At 36.3% G+C, this 6,437-nt stretch overlaps 1 long non-coding RNA gene across 1 annotated transcript; it reads right to left on the bottom strand.

Moving 5' to 3' along the window:
- Nucleotides 1-4,388: 4,388 nt before the first annotated feature.
- On the bottom strand, nt 4,389-6,052 carry LOC148861494 (uncharacterized). Its single transcript, XR_016112219.1, has 2 exons — nt 5,935-6,052; nt 4,389-4,952 (listed from the first exon to the last, which is right to left on the bottom strand). It is a non-coding gene; the product is annotated as an uncharacterized LOC148861494 (long non-coding RNA).
- Between the last annotated feature and the right edge of the window lie 385 nt (nt 6,053-6,437).

Genomic DNA, 6,437 nt, shown 5'->3' with positions numbered 1-6,437 from the left:
AGATTTTTAGCCCCATCGGGATTCGGGGCGAGAATAGGATGGGAAATGTCAATTTGGAATCAGATACTGAATAGGCAAAACCTGACCTCACCTCGCTCCATTGCCATTCCTATAAAAAAATATTACCTTTTCCTAGGTGTATAAATCACTTTCTACCGAGGGAAAAAGTTAATCAAATTATTGTGTGATTAAAATGCCCTTATCAACATTACAAAAGATAAAATTCTTTCAAAAAATTGTCTCATACAATAAAAAATGATGAAAATGATCCCAACAAAAGAAAAGGGTCTTAATGAGAACGGAATTCATTGGTGGATAATGGTAACAAAGCATGATGCCAGTAGATTGTTACCGGAATTCATTGGAGTGGATCTCAAGGTCGGCCCACCAAAACCCTTTTTGATTTGGCCTAACCATTTTGTCTTGCTGTACACTTCTAATTCAATAAAGCATTGCTTCAACTAAAAGCAAGCAAGTTGAGATCCAACAAATCCGTGTGAGTTTGAATAATGTGCCATTAATTCTTTTCACTAGTTCTGCATCCACCTCCATTTGATAATCTGATAATCGAAAGCGAAAAGGCAACCAACCTTCTAATGTTATATCTACATCCTAATACTTTTGATCTGTTGTCCTATCAAGCAAAATGGCAAAGAAGGGGTAGGGATATGCCACCAATAAAACATTCTCAACACTGTCCTACCAGACCATTGCAGTCGCACATTGGAGATATCTTTCCTATCATTTATCAAGAGATCTCTCATGTATGGCTATAATGATTGGTTGGAATGTTGTTGATACCATGTCTTGGTAACTGATTTGAACTGTTTCTTGTAATTAAATAAGTACTGAATCCGGATCTCATACCCATTATGACTATTCACACCTACCCACATGAGATGGTAGCCACACATGGTGAACATTTCATTCTCTTGTTATTATGCATGAGATGTTCCCAATGCACAAAGGTGGTGTTTAGTGGGTAGAGTTCTGGTGGATAGGAGATCCAGAATCAAAAGTACTTTATCTTGTCACTTAATGCATCATTTTTAATGTATTAACCTGATCAAATTAAAGTTTTAATATAGAAAATAAGGGGTAGTTTTATAATTTAAATTTTGAATCATATAGTTATGTTTTTTTTTTTAATATTATATAGTTCACAATACAAAGAAATCATGGGGTGAGATTAGGAGTGTAAACGGATTGAATCCGAATCTAATCAGGCAATATCTAATTTCAAATTCTATTGAAAAACAAATATTCAAATTCATTTGGATATTCAACAGATATTGAAAATTAATATCCAAATTTAAATTCGATTAAATATTTGAATATTTGATTCAATTCGAATTTGACCAATTAATTAGTTTAAGTAATTAATAAATGTATAAAATAAATATTTTATTTATGTAAAGCATATAAACATATAAATTATTTATATAATTTAATTATTATATATAAATATATAAATTATTTATATATTATATATATTATATGTAAGATTTAAATAATCAATTGAATTAGATATTTATCGAATGAATCATGCCATATCTGAATTCGAATCCCATTAACTATTTAATATTAATCGAATATCTGAATTTGATTAATTATATATTCAAATTATCTAAATTCAATTTAATTATGTAAAATCTCAAATTAAAAATTGGATTTTCTTGACACCCCTAGTATAGAATAGGATAACAGGATGCTCACTAACCACATCGCGAAAAGCCTTCAATTCCACATGTTTGATCCGGATCTTCTTATTTTGGAGGGATGCCATCTGACCATCTCAACCGCTCGTTACTAACAAATAGTTGCAATTACTAACAAATAATTGCACGTGCAGGTTCCTGACTAGTCATGTTCGAATTAAAGCCTCGTATATTCTATATGGTCCAGTTATGCAACAAAAATTGACCACTGAATCCTGATAGCAACTTTTGAACAACCAATTAGTAGTGGGCTGGGCTCGCCAACTGACAGGATTTGCAGCAAAGAAAAAAAGTGAGAATGGCTACCCATAGAATTCAATGCAATATTTTTATTTTAAAGGTGAATTTTGTAGGACAAGGGTCTTCAGAATGAGAGGAGCTAGATCCGATAAATTTTGATCATCACAATCCAATAAATATGGATCCCACAAATCCACAATTATTAAATCAGATTGGATCGGAATTCACAATCAAGAATTTACATCTGTGCCCCACTGAGGCACCCCACAATTGTCTCACATCACATCCCAACTGTGTATTGAGGGATGTAAATTCCACGACCAAGATAAATCAGATCCACTGCATGAGCGAACATGCCAATGTTCCATACACATGGGCCCCCACTACATGTAGCTCTCATGTGTACGAAAACAATGACATGTTCACTTGTGATTGATTATTCAGTCATGTTCACACATTTGTATTTGCAGGCTGAAGCAAATCCCCTGCAGTCAAGAAAGGGTACAAACATGTGCTCCCATTTGTGGGTTGGGATGTCCTCCCCACAAAGCACACATCACAGGTAGGGGTGTCAGTTGAATTGGATTTGCTCCAATTCAATCCAGTCTAATGTGAGTTTATTACAAATGGTCTAGGTCTAATCTAATCCAATGAATATTTTGGACCATGTTGGACCGGTCCAATTCAATGTCTGGACCATCTAATCTGTTCAAATTCATTTTAATTTAAATTGGTTTTAATCTAAATTTGGTCTATTGACATCTATATTCTTATCTTATATCAATGGACCAGATATTGACTTAATCCAACCCAATCCAATATAAATTCATTAGGCTCCGTTTGTTTGCGATACAAACATCGAACTAGAGTATTTATGTATTCCAGTTCGCGTTTATTTGAAACGTAAAAAAGTAATGATTATTAGGGCAAAAATGCATTTTCTGACACTTTTGTACTTTAAGAAGAGAGCATTACTGTACCTGCTTTTTGGATACAATTTTGTGTTCATTTGATAATTAACTTATTAACCAAAGTTAAGGCATTGGAAAATAAGATAGTTGGAGCATTTAATGATGAGCCCATACTTTGCATTGGTTTCAAACAAACAAGATGAATACAAAAACGGTTTAAAATATGAATCATATTTGCATTCATGAATTGAAAAATGAGTAAATATATAGTGTATATACTTGCATTTGTATTGCAACCAAACGCAGCTTTAGGGACAGACCAAGTCCAATCAAATCTAATAAATAATTTAGACTGGATTGATCCAATCCAATATGCCTTGTTGTTCCCTCCAATCCGTCCAAATTGATTTTTTTGTCCATTGACACCCTTACCCACGGGCATCCCCACATGGACTTCCAACCGTGCATTAGATATATCTCCTGCACTTGTCATGAGGGGATGATGTTCTGAATGCATGGTTGAATGTGCATGTAGGGTCATGAGGGGATGTTCCGAATGAATGGTTGAATGTACATGTGGGGTCCCCATGTGAATTCTTTTACAAATGGGCTGGAGTTTTCCTGGTTCCACCCCAACTATAAAGCACATCATTCCCTACAAAATCCAAATACTAGGAACAGAATCAAGTTAACTGATAACTACATGGACAAAAGAGTCTCAAGGAACTAGGACCAGCTAATTACTTCATGCTTTCACTCACTTTCTTATTAAAGCAGCCAAAAGGAAAGATAATTATTTTAAAAAAATATGTTCTTTTCAAAATTTTATAATGTTTGGCTGCAATCCTTAAATAAGTTTGAAAAATAAGAGGCTGATGGGTTGAGTTTCTAGATTTTAGGCTTACATGGATGTGAGAGACTTGGAAGAAATTAAAGCTTCCTGTGATGGCTACCCAATTATTTTCTCACGAGGGTGAGACTGTGAGAGACTGATGGGTTGAGTTCCTAAATAAGTTTCAAAGAGGGATCCGTTTTTATGTTGTTTAATTGGTTAAAAAAATTCTTAAAATAGGTGTATCCATCTATAAAATGCCCCGTATTGAATGTATCGTATTCAAAATTTTGAACTTTATTACCATGGTTTTTAAAACCGGACCGGACTAGATTGGAAAACTGTGACCAGTTCTGTTTTACTTTGGAACCGTTATTTTGCCAAAACCATTGATTTGGTTAGTAAACCGCTGACCCGGGCAGTCAAACCGTTTGAATCATCCAACAGTTTTGGCCTTTTTTTTTTTGTCAAAACAAGTCATCCATTCGATTTAAACGATTGGATATTCAACCCATGAACCAGACCCCTGACCGGTTCGTTGTCTGGATTGGTTCTAAAAACCTGCTTATTGCCTTGATATAACTTTGTCCATAAGATCCCATTTTGTCCATATAACCCTTAGAGGGTGAGAAGTAAAGATTAAATGTCTAATATCCAAGATTTAGGGGGTCTTCGCCAATATGAATGATTCAAAATAAACACATCACCAAAAATATATTATTTTTGTTAAGACAGTTATTTTTATTTTAAAAAAAGGGATTATAGCTGATAAAGACAACCTTTGGGCCCTAATATCAATAAAAGTAATATTTTTAATAAAATTTCTAAAATATGTTAAGTTTTTAAAAATAATATCAAATAAGGGCAAAAACACTATTCATATTCTTCTTCTTGCAAGTCATTCAACAGCACTGCCGCCTCCGCTCACCTTTACCTCTACCTCTGCCTCTGCCCAATGCCACCACCTCTGCCTCCGTCAAAAGCTATGCTGGATGGTGGCAGAGTGGTGGTGGTGGTGGAACAAGCCAACCCAGCCATGAAGGTCTTCCCAGAAGCCCAAGTGGAGTATGCAATAGAGCCACCTGGAGGGACAAGCCAACCCAAATGTAGAAGTGCTCGCCTGTGGAGTTGAAGATGATTCTCACAGAGCTAGTCGATTGAACAGAGCCGATAGGGCTGCTGCTGTTGCAGGAATCAAATGCTTCCTTTGTCACTTGGGCCATGCGTGTGCTCCATTGGTGAAGTTGAATTCTGCAAGAAGTGATTGCAGAAGTTTTTAAGTACAAAGTCAGAAATGTGTTTGATCAAACGTTGCCGGAGGTGGGTGGATGTCGCAGCATTGGGCAGAGGCAGAGGTGGAGGTGGGCGGAGGTAGGCGGAGGTGTTGTCAGAGGAGGCAGCGGGCAGCGGCGCTGATGAATGATTTGCAAGAGAAAGAAGATGAATAATGTTTTTGCCCTTATTTGATATTATTTTTAAAAATTTAACATATTTTAAAAATTTTATTAAAAGTATTACTTTTATTGATATTATGACCCAAAAGTTGCCCTTATCAACTATAATCCAAAAAAAAATAAAACCATACACATGTAATAACACCCGCTAAATTTATAAATTTTTGTAAGACATGTTCAGTTGTCATTTTTCATCAATTCATGGGTTCGGTCACTAAGCCCATAATTACTGAAAAATACTAAAATTGTACTACCATTATCTAAGAAGGTTGCTTTGTTGTTCTTCTTCCTTTTTTTTTATTTTTTTGATAGATGATGGGTTCCTCTTGGTTTTTCAGGATCGTACTCTGTCACATTGATTGGTTCTGTTGTGTTTTGGGCATTCTGATGGTCTAATTCATCACTTATAGGGGTTGGGGGAGAAATGGGTGGTCAGGTGTTGAGAAATGACTGGTTCTCTTGGTTGTCTTCTTCGGCACCGGCAACTGGTGTTTGTGCAATTCCATTCAGCAGTCCAAGAGGGGAAAAAGAAAATCTGAGAAAAAAATTCTAATGAAGATGCATCCTTTATATCTCAAGAGCAAAATAATTAACCAAATGAAGAATTTCAACAATAATTCAACTCTGTGAAGCGGAAATTCAACACATATAGAAGAATTTGTATCGTATTGAAGGTTTTAGAACAAATCCAAATTTATAATGCATCGAGATCAGCTAATTCAACCAGAACTTATTGGAGATGGGAAACAAGAGAAGATGGACAAGAACTGGCCCGATACCTCTTAGATGAACAAATTCGACTTCCAAGACCTAGCTGCCACTGAGATAATCCCATAATGGTGATGATAATAACAGAGGAAGATCGGTCTCACTAGAGATACACAAGAGAGAGAGAGATGACTCCTCTTTTCTTCACAAGAAAGAGATACCCCATAGAGATGCAAAATCGTCCAATTCCGATCGTGTTGTCAATTAGTGTAGGACCCACAATATTATGGAAATTGATAATGGGTGATTTGGCTCGACCTGATAACTAGAGGATACGTAGACGCGGCCTGCCAACTGGATGATGATTCAGCACCTCCTGCCACCTCCTTGGATTAAGTTACCTCGGGCGCCCAGTCACCTCGGATAGCACCGAGGTCTGGGTACCTCGGATGACCAAATCTGCCAAAGACGACACATAGAAGATTCCAGAAGCCCGCTAGCAGCCTCTGAACCGTCCAAGATCATGCCACACAACTGTAGGCCTTATCCATGTCTTGCCCAAATCGGGTGGACA

The sequence above is a fragment of the Nelumbo lutea genome, chromosome 4 (assembly GCF_056320005.1).
Source record: "Nelumbo lutea isolate HS-2025 chromosome 4, American lotus-T2T, whole genome shotgun sequence".
Lineage (NCBI taxonomy): Eukaryota > Viridiplantae > Streptophyta > Magnoliopsida > Proteales > Nelumbonaceae > Nelumbo > Nelumbo lutea.
Note: the sequence above shows the minus strand (reverse complement) of the source record. Positions and strands in the feature narration are given on the sequence as shown.